The following is a 22572-nucleotide window of genomic DNA, read 5'->3' as shown; positions in this document are numbered from 1 at the left end:
TTAAGGCAAACTCCAGTCTGGCTTTTTTTTGTCTCTGTGTCAGCAGTGGGGTCCTCCTGGGCCTCCTGCCATAGCGTCCCATTTCATTCAGATGGCGACGGATAGTGCGAGCTGACACTGTTGTACCCTGTGTCTGCAGGTCAGCTTGAATTTGTTTGGAACTTGACTGAGATTCTTTATCCACCATTCGAACAATCCTAGGTGCCAATCTTTTATCAATTTTTCTCTTCCATCCACGTCCAGGGAGGTTAGCTACAGTACCATGGGCTGTAAACTTCTTGATGACATTGCGCACAGTGGACACAGGAACATTAAGAGCTCTGGAGATGGACTTGTAGCCTTGAGATTTTCCCTGCTTTTCCACAATTTTGGTTCTCAAATCCTCTGACAATTCTTTGCTCTTTCTTTTCTCCATGCTCAGTGTGGTACACACAGACACACAACACAAAGGTTTGGTCAACTTTTCTCCATTTTAACTGGCTGCAAATGTGATTTCTATATTGCCAGCACTTGTTACTTGCCACGGGTGAGTTTAAATGCAAATTAAAGGAGCATCACATGCATGAAATACAATTATTTCTTACAATTTTGAAAAGGTGCCAATAATTTTGTCCAGTCCATTTTTGGAGTTCTGTGTAGAATTATATCAGATTTGACTTTTTTTCTCTGCTTTTTTGTGTTGTTCCAATGCAAACAAAAGAAATAAACATGTGAATACCAAAGCATTTGTAATTGCTAAAATATTCTGGGAGAAGTGGTGCATTATCAGACAGAAGTGCAGGGGTGCCAATATTTTTGGCCATGACTGTAGGTGACACTAAACAAACCCAAACCAAACTGACTCAAAGGAGGGGGAAATCAGAACGTTCGTGCTGCTCTGTCCAACAACGGTCATGTCTTCTCCGTCTGCTCACAGGTGTTTTCAGTCCTCCTGATTAGTCCCGGCTGCACACCCAAGCCCAACCCACCTCATCCAGTCCAGCCAATGAATGAATGTATCTGAATTAGGCTAAGTGTGAACAGGGGCCGATACTGTGAGATGTCTACCCCCTACTGGTGGTTAGCGGAGAGTGCACGTTTGGCTCAAGCACAACAGCAACACCAAGCTTTCCCTGCTGTGCGCTCTCTCTGATACACACAGAAACACTGAACTACAAACAGAACTAGTTTAGTGACAAAGAAACAGAACTACAAGTGCCAATGACACTAATGCTGACAAGAATGAAGACTTTCACATGCAGAGGAGAATATAGCCATGTGACCCATAAACCAAAGTGATAAAACACACAGCTGACCTTTCTTTAAAGTGAAGCACACAGAACGTTATTCAACATCACATCCTGCCTGATCCTTTCTGCATGCTAGATTAAAAAAATCAGTTACACTCAGATTCACACTGTGCATGAGTAAAGATGATTTCTTTAACTCTAAAGGCAGCATCAGAGTCATTGTCATAGCAGTAAGGAGAGGAAGTGTAACTGAGAGGTGAACATACAGATCTAAGACAGAGAGATTCAGGGAGGAGCTAAGCTGTTACTGAACTATAGAAGAGAGGAACTTCAATATTCAGCAGAGTTCAATACAGTAACCAGAAACATTACCTTTATTCATCATGCTTTCACTGGACTATAATGGACTGACTCTACTGTCTGTCTTTATTTTAACAGGTACGTTACATTCTACAAATGTTTTGTGAATGACCTTCATTTCTTTCTTTCTTACATGGTTTAAAAAGTCACCTTTATCTCCAGGTGTCAGCTGTGATGAACTCACTCCAGACAAGAAGGAAGTGTTCAGTTTAGCAGACAGCACCGTGACTCTGTCCTACAGATACTCAAAGACTTTTTCTGCTGGTGATGATTTCTTCTGGTATCAACAACATCCAGGAAAACCACCAGAGTTTCTCGTCTCTAACGCTGCTTCAGGAACAATAGGAAATGAAAAAATCTCTGGATTAAAGATTACAGTGGAGCAAAAACAGATCAATATGACCATCTCCTCTGCTGCAGTGACTGACTCTGCTGTGTACTACTGTGCTGTGAGGCCCACAGTGACAGGAAACACCAACACTCTGTACAAAAACACAAGCTGACACACTGACAAGCTGCTGGAAGCCTTTTTGCCTCCACTAGAGGGCGACATCATCATGTAGGCGGGGCACTACTTCTGCACTGAGTTCAACCATTCTGTCAATAATAACTGCTGCTGAGAAGAGAACACTTCTCACACTGAATGTTGAACATCAGCTAGTTTCTCCTGTTGGTTTAAACCTTGTTGTAGAGATGGAACATTGGCTGTGGATTATTCTGGCTGCTCTTTTCTTTAGTAAGATAGAAAGCACAACATGTTTTTATTTGGGAAAGATTTATGTCAACTGGAGTTCAGAGCAGAAATCTCTCAACAGTTGATGTGTTTCTGTCCTCACAGTAAAACTGTACAGTTGACACGTTCCACTGTCTTCTCTCATCCTCATGAACAATGTTAGTCTAATGGTGTCATTTGCTCTACTTTTTCCAGGACTAATAGCTGCAGACAAAATCTCTCCTGTCAGAGATGAAGTCAGTGGAAGAGAAGGAGAATCTGTCACGCTCAGATGTACCTACGAGACAACAGCTCAGTATGTTTACCTCCACTGGTACAGACATCATTCTGACCTTCAGGCTCCTCAGTTTATACTCTGGAAAGGAGCAAAAGGATACACAGCTCAATATATTCCAGATGAACGATATGGATCTGAAACATCAACAAGCTCAACTCAACTGACCATCAGAGAGCTAACCCTGGCAGACACAGCTCTCTACTACTGTGCTCTAGAAACACAGTGATACAAAGTGTAGAAGAGGCTGTACAAAAACCTGAACACAGATATGTGACTCCTCTTCAAAGGGAAGGGAAGTGGGATTCACACCACAGCTTCATATCAGATGGATTCTGCTGAATGTTGTTTTATCAGAGTCACTGTGGTTACAGCTGCTAATGAAACACTGAAGGATTCACATGAGCAGACAGCACACATTAATGACAACATGTGACAGTAAAGCAGAGTGTGAGTAACATGTGTTTAGTGTAAAGTGTCAGTAGGGGGAATAACACAGGGCTGTGAATGAGACCTGTCACTGTGATCAGGCTCCTCCTTCTAATCCACCAACTTAGTGTTGATGAAGACCAAACAGAGAGATCACAGCCTTCTTTAGACTTGCTGTAGCTCACAGTTACTCAGCCCTGCAGATATGATGCCTCTGTTTATCTCAGTGTTGCTGGCTGCTGTGTGCCTTGGTATGAACACCACTCTGTTTCTTTGATATCAATCCAACACTGACATGATTCTTTAACAGCACACTAACACTATTTGTTTCTGTTTCACAGAATGCAGAGCACAAGACAACGTGGAGCAACCAGGAGGAGATGTGACTGCTGCTGAAGGAGAGACAGCAACACTTGACTGTAAATACAACAGCAGTACTACAAGTAATTATCTCTTCTGGTACAAACAGGATGGAAACAACAGCCCCAAATTCATACTGAGTCGTATTAGAGGAGATGAAGGGAACACACCAGATGAGTCAAAGGAGAGATTTTCATCCACACTGAACTCCAACAGTAGATCAGTTCCTCTGAAGATCCAGAAGCTTCAGCTGTCTGACTCTGCTGTGTACTACTGTGCTCTGCAGCCCACAGTGACAGGAAACACCAACACTCTGTACAAAAACCTTTGGAGCAAAGACAACACAATACTCCTCAACATCCACTAGAGGGAGTCACACACTGTGAGACATTAAGGGATGTGTCAATGGGATGTGATGATACAGTCTACATTCTTTGTAGTGATGATGACAACAACAGAGGGCCCTATCTTTCACCTGGAGCAAAGCAGCACACAGCATTGCACAAAAAATACATTTTATTTATATAGCGCTTTAAAAAGTACTCAAAGACTCTTTACATGTTGAAACAAATAGCAAAGACAGTAAAAGCAATAAACAGTATAAAACGATCAAGGTACAGAAAAAACAGTTACAACATATGTTTATAAAAGAAAACAGTTACAACAGTAAGATGAAGATAAAGAGGGGTCACAGGTTAAAGCACATTTGAATAGGTGGGTTTTGAGTCCAGTTTTGAAAGAGGGGAGTGAGGGAGAGTGTCTGAGGTGATGGGGGAGAGAGTTCCAGAGGGAGGGGGCAGCAATAGAGAAGGATCTGTCCCCCCAGGTCCGGTGCTTTGATCGAGTGAGAGGGGTGAGGAGGGTGGTTGTTACGTTCCCCGTACTACTAGGGGATGCGGGGAACAACCAAATTATAATGCCCGGAATGAAGAGGAAGACCAGGAAGAAGTTTAGCGAAATAAATAGGGTTTTTATTTAACCGCACACTCAAAACAAACCCACTAGATCTTGTCACAGAAATAGCCACAAAAATGAATGAAATTGAAGGGAGCGTCAGCCTGGACCGCCGCACACGAGCACGAGACACCTCACACTGCCCACAGTGCCCTTTTCATCTCTGCTGCCTGCAGCGTGATTGACACACGTGGAAACACTTCTCCACTGATTACAAACACCAACCTGTAGCAGGAAACAGAGCGGGGAGGGGCGACAACACAAAACACAACCCATAACACCTCCCCCCATAAGATCAAAACCAAATTTTGATAGTTACAAACAATTAAGCCAAGCCAGGATACCTATGCACCCTATCACAGGCTGGCAATTATCAACAAAAACATTTTTTATCTCACCCACGGGACAGGGCATCAGCCACCACGTTGTCAGTCCCCTTCTTGTGTTTGATTTCCAGCTGGACCAGCAGCGCCCAACGCATCAACCGCTGGTTGTGGTTGTACATCTGGGACAGGAAAACAAGTGGATTATGGTCAGTGTGCACAGTCACAGGGGCAGCACTGGAACCCAGATAGACCTCGAAATCCTGAAGAGCCAAAATCATGGCCAACGTCTCCTTCTCAACAGTCGAGTAATTAAGCTGATGACGCTTGAACTTAGTTGAGAAGTAACAGACAGGATGCTGTACATCTCCTGCCCCATCCTGCAACAGCACAGCCCCAGCTCCAGAAGCACTGGCATCCACCTCGAGGCTGAAGGGACGCAGAAAATCAGGGGCGGCCAACACAGGAGCACTGCAGAGAAGGGATTTAGCAGCATCAAATGCACGACAACACTCATCAGACCACAAAAATGGCACGGCGGGGCTACACCGACGGGTGAGAGGGGCCACAACCACCGAAACATTTTTGCAAAAACACCTGTAGTACCCAGCCATGCCCAGAAAACGCCTCAGTTCTCGTCTAGTGGTAGGAGCTGGGTAAGATAACACTGCCTCAACCTTTGCATCCACTGGTCAAACCTGACCATGACCCACCTGCTTCCCAAGGTAAGTTACTGTTGCCTTTGCAAACTCACACTTAGCAAGGTTCAACGTTAGCGAGGCCTCCGCGAGCCGCTGAAATACTTCCTTCAGTCGAGCTATGTGGGTCGACCAGTCGCTGGAGTACACCACCACGTCATCTAAATACACATTACAGTTAGAAACATCACCCAACACCAGGTGCATCAGACGCTGAAAAGTGGCTGGAGCATTTCTCATCCCGAATGCCATTACCGTATACTGCATAAAGTAATCTGGAGTGACAAAAGCCGATATGTCCCCTGCTCCGGGTGCTAAAGGTACCTGCCAGTACCCTTTTAGCAAGTCCAGTTTCGTGATGAACGTGGCTGGGCCTATGCTATCAACGCAGTCTTCCATGCGAGGCAATGGGAATGAGTCCGGTACAGTCACAGCATTCACCTTCCTGAAATCTGTACAGAAACGAGGGGAACCATCAGATTTAGGTGTCAGCAAACACGGGGAGCTCCAAGGACTACGACTGGGCTTGGCTAAACCATTTTCCACCAGGTATTCTACCTCTTTCCTCATCAACTCTCTTTTCACCATAGGACAGCGATAGGCATGCTGTTTGATAGGTTTCGAATTACCAACATCGATGTCATAGAGGGAACATCCCCAAACAGAGTCGGATATGAATGGAGCAGGCACAGGATATCATCTTTTTGCTGTACCGGTAAGTGTGACAAATGTACACCTATATTACACATAAATTCTGAATTGGTCAGCCTACCACTCGGCTGACTATCAGAAGTTCTCAGCTCATCATCAAACACCAAACCTGCACAAACCATGGAAGCAGATGTCATATTGGGGGCAGCAGTCTCTGGAGCTATTTCCTGCTCCCCAGTCGAGGCTTCCCTGGAATGATAGGGTTTAAGCATGTTAATGTGACACAGCCTATTCTTCCTCCTGCGCTCTGGAGTGTGGATGACATAATTGGTATCGGACACTTTGCTTTCCACTACATAGGGACCCGAAAAACGGACAGTGAGAGCAGAACCAGGCGTGGGTAATAAAACCAGAACTTTATCCCCAGGCTGGAACTGCCACTCAATCGCCTTCCTGTCATACCTCTTTTTCATTTTGTTCTGAGAGACCCCAAGGGCTTCTTTGGCCAAAATGGTTGCCACATGCAAACGTTCCCTACACTTCGACACAAAATCAGACACATTTGTTCTCGAAAACGTCCTAGAAAGAAACTGTTCTTTAAGCACTTTCATTGGGCCTCGCACATTATGACCAAACACGAGTTCAGCCGGACTGTACCCAGTGGATTCCTGTCTGGCATCACGAATAGCAAATAGAACAAATGGCAGCCCCTCATCCCAACCTCTCCCTGTGTCATGACAGTACTTTTTAAGCATGGACTTTAAGGTCTGATGCCAGTGCTCAAGGGCACCTTGTGACTGGGGATGGTATGCACTGGATACTGAATGAGCTACTCCAAGAGACTGCAAGTTCTGCTTGAAGCTTCTAGAGAGGAAATTTGATCCTTGGTCGGTCTGGATGACTTTTGGTAAACCAAATGTTGTAAAAAACTTACTCAGAGCTTTCGTGATGGCTGTGGCAGTGATTTTCCTCAACGGGATTGCCTCAGGATAACGGGTCGAAACACACATAACAGTCAACATGAACTGGTTACCAGACTTCGTCCTGGGCAATGGGCCCACACAATCCACAATGACATGTTCAAAAGGCTCCCCTACTGCCGGAACAGGACATAGAGGTGCTGGAGGTACCACCTGATTTGGTTTTCCCACTACCTGGCAAGTGTGACAGGTATTACAGAACTGCACCACATCAGCCTTCATACCTGGCCATAAGAAATGTTTAAGGACACGATGCCCAGCCCACAGGTGCTCATGTGCTAATGCCAACACATGCTGTCTGTATCCCACTGGAACAACTATCTGATAAATTGCACCCCAGTCTTCACTCAACTCACTAGGGAGAACATCTACCTGTGACACCCACCTACGCATCAATAAACCATCATCCAAGAAAAAAGAATGTTTCCTGTTACCCCCACTACAATCCTGAGCACCCACAAAACTCTTTGCTAGGGAGGAGTCATCCTTTTGAGCAAGGATGAGGGCCTCCCTGGTCAGAGGTAGTAGTACTGCAGGTGCATCAGTTGGTTTTTCCTCTTTCTGCTCCGGAGGCTTGTAGTTCCCTCGACCACCAGCAGATGGCGTTAGAGGTATTAATACTGCAGCTTGTTTTACCTCTTTCTGCTCCGGAGGCTTGTAATTCACTCGCCCACCAGCAGATGGTGACAACCTATCTTCAGACAGGATAGATGCAAGAAAAGAGTCAGATTGCTCAACATTCTCGGTTAGCTTACGAGCCTGAGTTCTGGTTAACACACTAACCGCGAACACCTCGGGATGACTCAGAGCTAACTCATCTTTTTCAGACCGAGACATGGGGACTTCAACCACCTCAGGGGCCGGATAAACCTTACCTCCCGCAATATCGTTCCCCATGATGAAGTCAACTCCATCTATGGGAAAACACTCTAACACCGCTACGGGGAAAACACCAGAGGCTAGCTTAGAGTCAACATGAACATGGTGGAGAGGAGCAGGTACAAAACTCATCCCAATGCCCCTCACCACTGTGCTACAATCACAGGTAGTCTGTTCACTTACGGACAGGACTTTTGAAAGAATGAACGACTGCGAGCCTCCTGTATCCCGCAATATCGTTTCTGGTCGCTGATCCTCCGGTTTTCCTGTGAGGGACACAAAACCACTGGATATAAAGGGCTTAAAACATTCATCGAGCCCGCTCGGAGCCGCACTCTCACTAGAAGGAACAGTCTTTATGAGGCCTACCCCCTTCAGAGGTTTTGAAATGGACCCCTGCTGCTTCCGTTTCCACGCTGCACAGTCAGCTATCAGGTGGTCATTTTTCTGACAAAAGAAACACTGTTTATCTGATCTATTCCTGGAGGATGATGAGAAAACTAGCTACCTTCTGCTCATTTAAGTACATCACCGTTCGCTCGGGCACACAGTTTTTGAATTCCTCTGACAGGACGAGTTCCCGCAGAGCTGTTAAATCATCAGCCTTGCATGCTGAGCACCAACGATCAAATAATTCCCCCTTCTCCCTCGCAAAATCGCTGAATGACTGGCCAGCTGCTTTTCGATGGCGCCTGAAGCGTTGCCTGTACGCGCTTTTGACAGTCTCATAATCAAGACTTTCCTCCACTGAAAGTGAGGAGCAAGCCTCTTGAGCCTTACCCGAAAGACGACATTGTAGTAAGATGGACCATGCATCCTCTGGCCAGTGCAGTGCAGTGGCAATCTGCTCAAACGCGCCGAAATAGGACTCAACCTCACTTTCTCTAAACATAGGGACGAGAGCAATGTTTTTGCTAACATCAAATGAGGCAGCAGAGACAGAAGAACGCGGCGTGACAGAAGGAATCATGAGTTCTTGTAACTCGATCTGCCTCATTCTCACCGCAGTGTCAGCCTCTACTTTACGTATCTCAAGTTCTCTTCTAAGCTGAAATTCACGTTCACGATCCTCTTTTTCAATCTGGAGCCGCGCTAAGCGCACTTTCAACCGCGCGTCTATTTTCGAACCGGCAGAGGACTCAAGCGAAAAGGGTTCAAACGGCGGCAAGGTAAACACCCTGTCCCCCTCTCTCCTACCCTCCAAGCCCGGAGTGACATTCTGAGGGACATCAAGCGGCTGCAACTTTGCAACCACTTACCGGAGAAACTACGGGGCTGTCAACTGGACAACCAGCCTCCCCCGGCAGTCCCAACACCCCCGGAGATTCTAACAGACGATAAGAAAATGCCCCGATCAACTAACCCCTGTAACACAGTTAATTTCAGTCCTTTTTTCTTCAGTGTGCTTGAAAAAACTACACCATAGTGTTTGGCAATCTCACATAAATCAGCCTTTCTAAACTCATGGATTTGTGCAAGAGAGGGTTTGGCCACAAACTCCTCCAAACAGAAAGTTGCCATACTCACCGGCGCTCCACTCCAGAAAAGGGGTCTGAGGTTGTCTGCTGACAGGTAACATTCATAAAGCCTTTAACTTAACATAACATACCTCCCCAGTTCCTGCCTGAGAAAACTGTCCTACCTTGTCTTCTGGGCCTTGCCGGGCTCGAGGTAATCAACCCCCAACAGGGAACACAGTCCCAACCCAGATTTCGACCCGAAAATAAAAAAGGCAAAATAATAAATGAGCGACTGAAGGAAAGACTGAATAGTCTAGCAGGTCACTCGCTACCTAGACTGAGGAAGCAGTTAAACGTTGACAGTCCGATCACCGATGGTTCAACAACCACAACAGACAAACAAGCAAACAAACAAAAAAAAAAACATCCAATGTCCGTCTTCAAAAGTTGTATCCCGGACGAGCCCCCAATTGTTACGTTCCCCGTACTACTAGGGGATGCGGGGAACAACAAAATTATAATGCCCGGAATGAAGAGGAAGACCAGGAAGAAGTTCAGCGAAATAAATAGGGTTTTTATTTAACCGCACACTCAAAACAAACCCACTAGATCTTGTCACAGAAATAGCCACAAAAATGAATGAAATTGAAGGGAGCGTCAGCCTGGACCGCCGCACACGAGCACGAGACACCTCACACTGCCCACAGCGCCCTTTTCATCTCTGCTGCCTGCAGCGTGATTGACACACGTGGAAACACTTCTCCACTGATTACAAACACCAACCTGTAGCAGGAAACAGAGCGGGGAGGGGTGACAACACAAAACACAACCCATAACAGTGGTGTTGGCCGATCTGAGGTTACAGGTGGGAGTGCATTGGTGAAGGAGGTCAGTGAGGTAGGGAGGGGGTGAGGTTGTGGAGGGCCTTGTAGGTGATGAGGAGGATTTTAAATTGGATTCTTTGTTGGATGGGGAGCCAGTGGAGGTTCTGAAGGACTGGGGTGATATGACATGGTTTTATGATTTGCTTGTTTCCTGCTTTGCTTCGTTGTCAAAGCACTTTGTAAACTCTAGTTTTTAAAGGAGCTATATAAATAAAGTTTTTATTATTATTATTATTATTATTATTATTATTATCTCTAGTGCGAGAGTGGGTGAGAGGGCGGGCAGCAGAGTTATGGATGTATTGTAGTTTGAGGATTTTGAAGGATGGGCCGTAGAGGATGCTGTTGCAGTCGTCCAGTCGTGAGGTGATGAAGGCGTGGATGAACGTTTCATTTGCTGAGAACGAGAGGGAGGGGCGGAGACGGGCAATGTTTTTGAGATGGAAAAAGGTTTTTGTGATGTGGTTGACGTGACGCTCAAATGAGAGGGATTGATCAAAGATGACACCAAAGTAACGGACGTGTGTGGAAGCGGGAACACTGAAGCCATCGATGCAGAGGGAGAGGTCAGGGCAGGATGAGGTGAGTGATTTGGGGCCGATGATGAGGATTTCAATTTGTTGTTGTTGAGTTTGAGGAAGATTGCATGCATCCAGTTTCTTACATCTGTGAGGCAGTTTGTGATGGTGGAATGAGTGGCAGCAGTGATGGATTTGGTGGAGATGTAGGGCTGGGTGTCGTCAGCATAACAGTGGAAATGGAGGCTGTGAATGCGGATGATGTGACCAAGGGGAAGCATGTAGATAATGAAGAGGAGGGGGCCAAGCACCGAACCTTGGGGGACGCCTTGAGAGAGAGGGGCTGTGTTTGAATGTGAATTACTGATGCTGCTAAACTGGTGGCGGTTGGAGAGGTAAGATTTGAACCAGGAGAGGACGGTGCCAGTGATGCTGAGGGAGGACTCTGGGCAGGTGAGGAGAATGGAGTGATTGATGGTGTCAAAGGCAGCACTGAGGTCGAGTAGGATGAGGATATTGAGGGAGTGAGTGTCAGAGGAGAGGAGGAGAGCTCATTAGTTACTTTGATTACAGCAGTTTCTGTGCTGTGATGGGATCTGAAGCCGGATTAAAATGGTTTGTAGAGTTGGTTGGAGTCCAGGTGGGTTCTGAGATGGGAGGCGACAGTGTGTTCCAGTATTTTTAACAGAAAGAGGAGGTCAGGATTGAGGCCAGGCTTTTTGAGATGGGTGTCACAGAGGCGAGTTTGAGTGCCGGAGGGACAGAGCCAGGAGACAGGGAGGAGTTGATTACAGTGAGGATGAGGGGGAGAGCATGAAAACTGGCTTTGACTGAGGAGGGGATGGGGTCCAGGGCGCAGGGGGAGGTCTTCATGCCAGACAGTGATTTGAGGAGATCAGCTGGGGAGATCAGGGAGAATTGAGAGAGTGACCGCTCAGTTAGGTGGGGAGTGGCAGATTCTGGGAGGGCGAAGCTGGTAGTGGGCAGTTGGTTGTAAATGTTTCGATTTTTATTTGATAAAATGATAGGAGTGAATTACATTTATCGGCAGTGAAGGAGTGATCAAATAGAGTTGCTGAGGGGGCAGAGGACAGGGAGACAGCAAGCCCCCCCCCCTTACCTTCTACCGCCTCCCTCACCTGCTTTACCTCAGGGAGATTCCTGCTTGAGCCACATATGACCTCAAACTCTAGCCACAGAGCAACTGTTACGTACCCCGTCTAAACCTGTAAAGATGGTGGGAAACCAGTGTGTAGTATGGCAGGACCAGGTATGAGCGGGTGTGCGGGCTTACCAGGGTGGCGATGATCCGTTGAAACGCTGGGCCTCGGCTGGCTGTCATCCACGTCGAACCCAAGCTTGAGCCGTGCTTCGCCACTTCAGGTTAAGTGTTCATTTTAAAACTAAAACTTATACATAGGTGACACTAAGCAAACCCAAACCAAACTGACTCAAAGGAGGGGGAAATCAGAACGTTCGTGCTGCTCTGTCCAACAACGGTCATGTCTTCTCCGTCTGCTCACAGGTGTTTTCAGTCCTCCTGATTAGTCCCGAATGGACACCCAAGCCCAACCCACCTCATCCAGTCCAGCCAATGAATGAATGTATCTGAATTAGGCTAAGTGTGAACAGGGGCCGATACTGTGAGATGTCTACCCCCTACTGGTGGTTAGCTCTCAGTTACACTTCCTCTCCTTACTGCTATGACAATGACTCTGATGCTGCCTTTAGAGTTAAAGAAATCATCTTTACTCATGCACAGTGTGAATCTGAATGTAACTGATTTTTTTAATCTAGCATGCAGAAAGGATCAGGCAGGATGTGATGTTGAATAACGTTCTGTGTGCTTCACTTTAAAGAAAGGTCAGCTGTGTGTTTTATCACTTTGGTTTATGGGTCACATGGCTATATTCTCCTCTGCATGTGAAAGTCTTCATTCTTGTCAGCATTAGTGTCATTGGCACTTGTAGTTCTGTTTCTTTGTCACTAAACTAGTTCTGTTTGTAGTTCAGTGTTTCTGTGTGTATCAGAGAGAGCGCACAGCAGGGAAAGCTTGGTGTTGCTGTTGTGCTTGAACCAAACGTGCACTCTCCGGTGAACATACAGATCTAAGACAGAGAGATTCAGGGAGGAGCTAAGCTGTTACTGAACTATAGAAGAGAGGAACTTCAATATTCAGCAGAGTTCAATACAGTAACCAGAAACATTACCTTTATTCATCATGCTTTCACTGGACTATAATGGACTGACTCTACTGTCTGTCTTTATTTTAACAGGTACGTTACATTCTACAAATGTTTTGTGAATGACCTTCATTTCTTTCTTTCTTACATGGTTTAAAAAGTCACCTTTATCTCCAGGTGTCAGCTGTGATGAACTCACTCCAGACAAGAAGGAAGTGTTCAGTTTAGCAGACAGCACCGTGACTCTGTCCTACAGATACTCAAAGACTATTTCTGCTGGTGATGATTTCTTCTGGTATCAACAACATCCAGGAAAACCACCAGAGTTTCTTCTCTATATCTCCGGGTCCAATTTAACAAGATCAGCAGAGTCTCTAAAATCTAACTCAAAGTTCTCGACTAAGCTGTCTGGAGAAAAGAATCTGGATCTGCAGATCTCCTCTGCTGCAGTGTCTGACTCTGCTGTGTACTACTGTGCTCTGCAGCCCACAGTGACAGGAAACACCAACACTCTGTACAAAAACCTTTGGAGCAAAGACAACACAATACTCCTCAACATCCACTAGAGGGAGTCACACACTGTTAAACTTCAATGATTCATGGTAATGAAGCAGCAACCTCCAGGGGTCATATGGAACATGTTGCATCCAAACAAAACGGGGTTCTAGCAAACATTGGGCCTCATTTACGAACAGTGCGTACGCACGAATCTGTGCTTGAACTGTGCGTACGCACGTTTGACGCACAAATCTTGGATTCATCAATTTGTTCTTACCTAAATTTCTTCGTACTCTGCGAACAAATGTAGAACTCCCTCAGACCATGCGTACGCACAAATGATGAAAGAAATGTCCTCGGAAATGTTAACACACACCCTTTAACTAAATGCATACTATATTAAAACTTCATTTATTGAAAAAAAAGGCTTTAATAGACAATAATTGAATTTACTAATGTATGGATCAAACATAAATGCCGTGTCATCCTCATAATTTATTGTCATATAATTAAAATCTTCAATTATAGCAGTTGAGTTAGTTTATTAAGTTTACAACAGAGTAGACCACATGAAAATGTTCATATTGAAATGTAACACTTTTGTTACAATTGTTTCTATTTCTGCTGATGTGAAATTTTTCTTTTTTCCTTTTGAGGCCATCTTTCACGTTCTTTCAGCTTCTCCGTAACACCGCTCTCTTCCTGCGGCACCAAACAGATGTCCTTATATAGAGAAATAGAGGCGTGGCAGGATGCTGATTGCAGATCGCGGACACGCGCCTGTCAGTTTAGAATGGTTCTGATTTACTAACATGCGCACGCTGGTGAGAACAAAATTGGCCGGTACGCACGTGTCATAAATCCGACGGTGATTTTGCGCAAGTACTTATTTTTTGCGGAGAGTAAGAACATTTCTGCGCAGATATTAGTGAATGAGGCCCATTGTGATCGTGATGCGTACGAACATCTTGACACAGGTGGAAAGTGTTAAACACAGATGTGAGGTGGTGAACTGAAGCCAGATTGTATGGTGATGCCTGTCACACATTTATTGTCACTTAAAAGAAAAGACTTTATTTCAGATCCATGTTACTATAAACATTCAAAGCCTCAGTGTTGTTTTCCACTCGTGCCTGTAGTGAGCTGTAACTATTCCATCAACACCTTTTAACTTCAAAAGATATAAACCAACAAACGTGTGAAAGGGGGATGTGGTGAATTATTCAGCAGAGAGCAGAGGAGAGGGCTGGACTGGGACCAGACATCCAAGATAACATCCAATAGCATTAAAATATTGCACTTTAGGTCAAACCTTCTAACAGTATGCTCATATCTACATGTCTGATTATAGTTTTCAAACACTTTCTTTGTGTGTAAAGTCAGTGCAGAGAACACAACGATGCTGTCACTAAGAACACCACGGAGGCTGCCTCACAAAGCCAGCAGCAGCACAGTTGTTTCACTCTAATTCTTTGGTAAATGGACTGTGCTTCTATAGAGCTTTATAAAGCTATGGCTATGCCACCGGGAGCAATTTGGGGCTCAGTGTCTTGCCCAAGGACACTTTGACATGTGACTGTAGCAGTCAGGGGTCAAACCACCAGCCCTCCGACTGAGAGACGAGAGCTAGAGCAGCCCCAACATATCTTTATCATCAGGTATTTAAAAAACCTTTCATGGTCTTCCTCCTGGGTGTTGCCATGATTCAAGAACCATTGATAAGCCTTCTCAGTTTGACACATCAACATGTATGAGGTGCTTGGCGTTGTACACCAACAGCTGCTCCTCCAGTCATCAGTCCATCAAGCTCCTGAAGTTTCACGGACGACACCACCCTCATTGGACTCATCTCTGGTGGGGACGAGTCTGCCTACAGGTGGGAGATCGACCATCTTGTGACCTGGTGTGGTGAGATCTACCTGGAGCTTAATGCTCTGAAGACAGTGGAGATGGTTGTGGATTTTAGGATGAACGCAGCCACACCCGCCCCCATCACCATCAGTGACTCCACTGTTTCCACTGTGGAGTCTTTGTTACTGTTTCAGTAGAAACCAAAAGGTGAGGACCCAGAAGCAGACTTAGATATAAGGTTTAATTAAGTAAAAGGCAAAAATGCACAAACAAAATCTAAACTCCAACAAAAGACAAAAAAGGAAAATCAAAAGACAAAACCAGGAAACAGGTAGTCCAAAGGAACACAAGGAGCCACGAGGAAATCAGGGGAGGCACGAAGATAATCCAAAGTAGACACGAGGAACAAAATCACTGCAGGAAGGTCAAAGACACAGACTCAACTCCACAGGATGGACGACAACGAACTGGCACAGAAGGGTAGGGACACAGAGACTAAATACACACAGGGTAATCAGGGACAGGTGAGACTAATTAACACAGGTGAACACAATGAGGGCAGGGCACACAATCTTATCAAAGGTGCAGCGTATCATCCACTCTGTAGAGAGGGTGATTGGCTGCAATCTGCCATCTCTCCAGGACCTGTACACCTCCAGGACCCTGAGGCGTGCAGGTAAGATTGTGGCCGACCCTTCTCGTCCAACACGTCTGACACACTGTTTTACACTCAGTCACATGACACTGTTTTATTTATATGTTGACACTAATTAGCAGCTATCTGTGTCTGTGCTCACCACACCTGGTTTGTTAGCTCGTTCACTCTTTGTCATACATTTATATATTTGTGAGAGCCCGTGTATGGGAGTCAGGACTATTGTTGGCTTTTCTCCACAGCAGTGTCAGCAGGAAGTAGTATTTACTGTAGCGACTCATGGCCTGAGTTTTCTTTAGTCTGATAAATAAACACCTGCAGTCAGCTACTACTACAAACACTCATTAGTTAACAAGCTATTCACGGCTAAAATGATGAACTACAGAGTAACATCGAGGCATGCCACCCTCTGCCCAGGAGGAACGCCAGCAACAAACCAGCTATGGTCATCAGGTTTGTCAATAGGAAACACAAGACCGCACTGTTAAAACAAGGATAAAGCTTCAAGGATCCAACGTCTTCATGAATGAGCATCTGACCAAACGCAACGCTGACATAGCTGGAAAGCCACGCTACTTGAAGAAACTGAGGAAATATTTTCAAAGAAGGGTCACAAAACTATTTTCATTTGAGATTTCAATATTGACAGCTGGGATAGGCGCCAGCCCCCCCACGACCCTGAACAGGATAAGCGGTATAGATAATGGATGGATGGAGATTTCAATATTGACCTGTTAAATCCAAATAAACACAAAATGACAGAAGAATTTATCAACACAATGTACAGCATGAGTTTACATCCAGAGAGTACCAGACCCAGCAGACTCACATCGCACTGTGCCACTCTCATAGACAATATCTTCACTAACGACATAGAAAACAAGACAGTAAGTGGATAATTAATAAACGATATCAGCGACCAGCTACCGTGTTCACAGTCTATGACAGGAACTATAAGAATAATAGGCCTGACAAAATAAAACAATTCAGACGGGTAAGATCAGAGGATTCGATGAATGCTTTAAAAGATGACTTACTGCCACAGATCTGGGATGAAATATATCTAAAAAAAGTCAAACGGTGCATACGAGGAATTCCTGAGAGTATTCACATTATTATACAATAAAAACTGCCCAATAAGACAATATAGTAGGAAACGTAAACATACAGAATGTCCATGGATCTCGAAAGTTTACAAAATGCCTGTAAAAAGAAAAATACATTGAACAGAGATTTCAGAAAGCAGAAAACTAAAGAGGCGGAGAATAGATATAACAAATATAAACATAAATTAATTAATATTATAAAGTCTGCCAAGAAAGAATACTAGAAGAAAATATTAGACACAAACAATATTAAAGGATTATGGAACATATTAAATACTATTATAAAAAATGGGTGAAGACAAAGTTATCCTACGTACTTTGTTGACACTGATAAGGAAGAGTATAACATGGATGTTGTGGCAGATAGCTTTAATCAATACTAAATGTTGGACCTGACTGAGCAGGAAAAATCCCTGATCCAGGAACAAATGAAGGAAATCTGGAAAACTTGATAAAGAGAAATCCCTGCTCAATGTTCCTCACAGCAGTGGATGGAAGGGAAATTGTTGATACTGTAAGAACAAAAAGTCTTCTGATTGTGATGACATTGATATGTCTGTATGAAAACAAATGTAACTTATCATTCCAAACTGGTACATTTCCAAACAACATGAAAACAGCAAAAGTCATACCTCTGTACAAATAACAAACACCACTTCACAAACTACACACCTGTCTCACTACGAGCACAATTCTCCAGAATCCTTGAAACACTTTTCAATAACCGACCGGAATGATTCATAGATAAACACAAACTACTTAGTGACAGTCAATACGGGTTCAGAGCTAGCAGATCAACATCAATTGTCACGGTTTTGGGTCAAATAAAAAGGTGAAGGACCCAGGTGCAGACAATGGTAAGGAGTTTAATTAACAGAGTAAAAATGCATAAACAAAATCTTAAATCCAACAAAAGGAAAACCAAAAGGCAGAGCAAAAAACGTTCAAACAAATCCAGGGACAGATAATCCAAGGGAACACGAGGAGATACGAGGAAATCAGGGGAGGCTCGAAGACAACAGGTCACGGACAGAGACTCAATGAACTGGCACAGAAGGGTAGGAACACAGAGACTGAATACACACAGGGTGATCAGGGACAGGTGACACTGATTAACACAGGTGAACACAATGAGGGCAGGGCACACAATCTAATCAAAGGACTCAAAGGAAGGAAGTAAAACAAGACTTGACATACAAGGGGCAAGAACTACAAAATAAAACAGGAAACACTAGAAACCAAAGGCAGGACTGACAGGACTACAAAGTAAAAGAGGAAATAATCTAACCAATGAAACACAAATGAAATACTAACTAAACAAGACTAAATCCTGACAAGAACACAGAATAAACTTAATACCAAACTAAACGATGAGAACTCATGGCAACAGACAAAGTGACAAGATAAAACAAGAAATAATATCTGAACACCAAAATACAAGACAAAACCAGAACTAAACTAGACTAACTCATGACATCAATGGCTTTATTAGATTCAGTTGAAGAAATCACAAACTCTAAAGACCAAAGAAACAGGCGATTGGGATATTCATCGATTAAAAAAAGTGTTTGACTCAATAAATCACGACATATTAATAAATAAACTGGTACGTTATGGCATCAGGGGTATAGTTTTAAACTGGATTAAGAGTTACTCAAGCAACAGGCAACAGTTTGTGAAGTTTGGAGATTGTTGCTCCTCATGTTTGGACATCACTTGTGGTGTCCCCCAGGGGTCAGTGTTGGGGCCTAAATTATTCCTATTATATATCAATGACATTTGCATTGTTTCAAAAGTATTGAAACTTGTTTTGTTTGCTGATGATACAAATATCTTTGTTCTGGTGATGATTTGAAGCAATTACTGGAGGTGATCACGTCAGAAATATGCAAATTAAAAATATGGTTCAACAGTAATAAATTGTCATTAAACTTGAACAAAACAAAACAATACTATTTGGAAACAGCAGTATAAACACAGAAACAAAGATTCAGATAGATGGGTAAACATTGAGAGAGTTAATGAAAATACATTTCCTGGGATCACAGTTGATGAAACACTCAGCTGGAAACACACAAAACATGTCCATTCCAAAGTGTCAAGAAGCATCGCGATATTAAACAAAGCGAAACAGGTTCTAGATCATAAATCACTCCTTTACTGTTCACTGGTTTCACCTTATTTCAGTTACTGTGCAGAGGTTTGGGGCAGTAACTACAAAACTTCAATACATTCACTATTTATTCTCCAAAAAAGAGCAGGAAGGATAGTTCACAACGCTGGGTGTCGGGATCATAAAAAATCACTATTCTTACAGTTACAAATATTACAATTTGCAGATCTGGTGGAATTTTCAAACTGCACAAATTATGTTTAAAGCAAAAAATAAGCAACTACCAGGAAATGTTGAACAAATGTTCACTGAAAGAGAAGGAAGTTACAATTTAAGGGGATTATTTAATTTAAAAAGTGTTAGGGTGTGCACAACCAAGAAAAGCTGTAATGTTTCTGTCTGTGGGGTGAAGAGATGGAACAGTTTGAATGATGAGCTCGAGGGATGTCCAAACATAAAGGTGTTTGATTACAACCAGGTGTTTGTTTACTGTTTATTTATTTGGTTTGTTATTTATATACATTTATATCAATAGTGAGTTCATATTTTTGTTTACAATAAATAATGATGTAAATGATTACGTTATATATTCGATATGAACATATTAGTAATACATTTGTATGAAAACTATTTATATAGGTTAGTTTAAGTAAATAAGGACTGAGGTTTATTTATAAGCTGAAAATGATTTAAAAATGACTTCTGGAGAGGGGGTGGGACTTCTTCCCGCTCCTTTTCAGACGTGTATACAGAGTCATCAAGTGTTTGACAATCTGATACTGCGTTATGCTTTCTGTTTGTGTAACTATTGTTTTCTGTATGACCTGCTTGCTTCTTTTTAACATGTTCAAAATAAATGTAATCCAATCCAAAACTGAAGATGACAAACAAACAGTGACATCCAATTGCTATTGTCTGTAGTCTAGTCTCCTCCTACTGACTGCAGAGGTGCTTAAAGACAGAACGGTTTGATTCCAGCTGTGAACATCAGACTAAAGACAACTCACAAAACTTATTGATCCTGATCATTCAGTTACAGCCTCTCACCTCTGGAAACATGGAGAAACTCACTGCTATTCTCTTCTTGTTAACTCTCACAGGTACATATGTGTGATTTTTGAATCAGTTTGAATCTAACTTTGTAACAGGACTCTAAATATAACATGTCAGTATTTTCTCTTCTGTTTCTCGCATGTATTTTAGATGATGCTGCATGAGGAGTTGAATTTCACTGATTTCATTGTAAATCAATAATGTCTCATTTTATACATGAAATAACTGACTTGTGTTTTTTCTTCAGGTGTCAGCTGTGAAGAGCTCACTGCAGTTCAGAATGAGGAGCATGCTTTAGTAGGCAGCGCTGTGACTCTGTCCTACAGATACTCCAAATTATCAACTGGTGACTACTTCTTCTGGTATCAACAACATCCAGGAAAACCACCAGAGTTTCTCGTCTCTCACGCTGCTTCAGGAACAATAGGAAATGAAAAAATCTCTGGATTAAAGATTACAGTGGAGCAAAAACAGATCAATATGACCATCTCCTCTGCTGCAGTGACTGACTCTGCTGTGTACTACTGTGCTGTGAGGCCCACAGTGACAGGAAACACCAACACTCTGTACAAAAACACAAGCTGACACACTGACAAGCTGCTGGAAGCCTTTTTACCTCCACTAGAGGGCGACATCATCATGTAGGCGGGGCACTACTTCTGCACTGAGTTCAACCATTCTGTCAATAATAACTGCTGCTGAGAAGAGAACACTTCTCACACTGAATGTTGAACATCAGCTAGTTTCTCCTGTTGGTTTAAACCTTGTTGTAGAGATGGAACATTGGCTGTGGATTATTCTGGCTGCTCTTTTCTTTAGTAAGATAGAAAGCACAACATGTTTTTATTTGGGAAAGATTTATGTCAACTGGAGTTCAGAGCAGAAATCTCTCAACAGTTGATGTGTTTCTGTCCTCACAGTAAAACTGTACAGTTGACACGTTCCACTGTCTTCTCTCATCCTCATGAACAATGTTAGTCTAATGGTGTCATTTGCTCTACTTTTTCCAGGACTAATAGCTGCAGACAAAATCTCTCCTGTAGGAGATGAAGTCAGTGGAAGAGAAGGAGAATCTGTCACGCTCAGATGTACCTACGAGACAACAGCTCAGTATGTTTACCTCTACTGGTACAGACATCATTCTGACCTTCAGGCTCCTCAGTTTATACTCTGGAAAGGAGCAAGATCACAGAGCAATGAGAAATATATTCCAAATGAACGATATGGATCTGAAACATCAACAAGCTCAACTGAACTGACCATCAGAGAGCTAACCCTGGCAGACACAGCTCTCTACTACTGTGCTCTAGAAACACAGTGATACAAAGTGTAGAAGAGGCTGTACAAAAACCTGAACACAGATATGTGACTCCTCTTCAAAGGGAAGGGAAGTGGGATTCACACCACAGCTTCATATCAGATGGATTCTGCTGAATGTTGTTTTATCAGAGTCACTGTGGTTACAGCTGCTAATGAAACACTGAAGGATTCACATGAGCAGACAGCACACATTAATGACAACATGTGACAGTAAAGCAGAGTGTGAGTAACATGTGTTTAGTGTAAAGTGTCAGTAGGGGGAATAACACAGGGCTGTGAATGAGACCTGTCACTGTGATCAGGCTCCTCCTTCTAATCCACCAACTTAGTGTTGATGAAGACCAAACAGAGAGATCACAGCCTTCTTTAGACTTGCTGTAGCTCACAGTTACTCAGCCCTGCAGATATGATGCCTCTGTTTATCTCAGTGTTGCTGGCTGCTGTGTGCCTTGGTATGAACACCACTCTGTTTCTTTGATATCAATCCAACACTGACATGATTCTTTAACAGCACACTAACACTATTTGTTTCTGTTTCACAGAATGCAGAGCACAAGACAACGTGGAGCAACCAGGAGGAGATGTGACTGCTGCTGAAGGAGAGACAGCAACACTTGACTGTAAATACAACAGCAGTTCTACAAGTTATCTCTTCTGGTACAAACAGGATGGAAACAACAGCCCCAAATTCATACTGAGTCGCTTTAGAGGAGATGAAGGGAACACACCAGATGAGTCAAAGGAGAGATTTTCATCCACACTGAACTCCAACAGTAGATCAGTTCCTCTGAAGATCCAGAAGCTTCAGCTGTCTGACTCTGCTGTGTACTACTGTGCTCTGAGGCCCACAGTGACAGGAAACACCAACACTCTGTACAAAAACCTTTGGAGCAAAGACAACACAATACTCCTCAACATCCACTAGAGGGAGTCACACACTGTGAAACTGTGATGGTCTGTCATTATTACTAGATTATTTGTAGTGATGATAAAATCCTAAAATAAAGCAGAGTGACAGGAAGCATGGTAAGGTCTTCTGGTAAATATCTATCCAAACAATA

This window comes from Semicossyphus pulcher, unplaced genomic scaffold (genome assembly GCF_022749685.1).
Source record: "Semicossyphus pulcher isolate SPU_LCO1_2020_fin unplaced genomic scaffold, fSemPul1.0.p SCAF_7, whole genome shotgun sequence".
NCBI lineage: Eukaryota > Metazoa > Chordata > Actinopteri > Labriformes > Labridae > Semicossyphus > Semicossyphus pulcher.
This window is presented reverse-complemented; position numbering follows the sequence as displayed.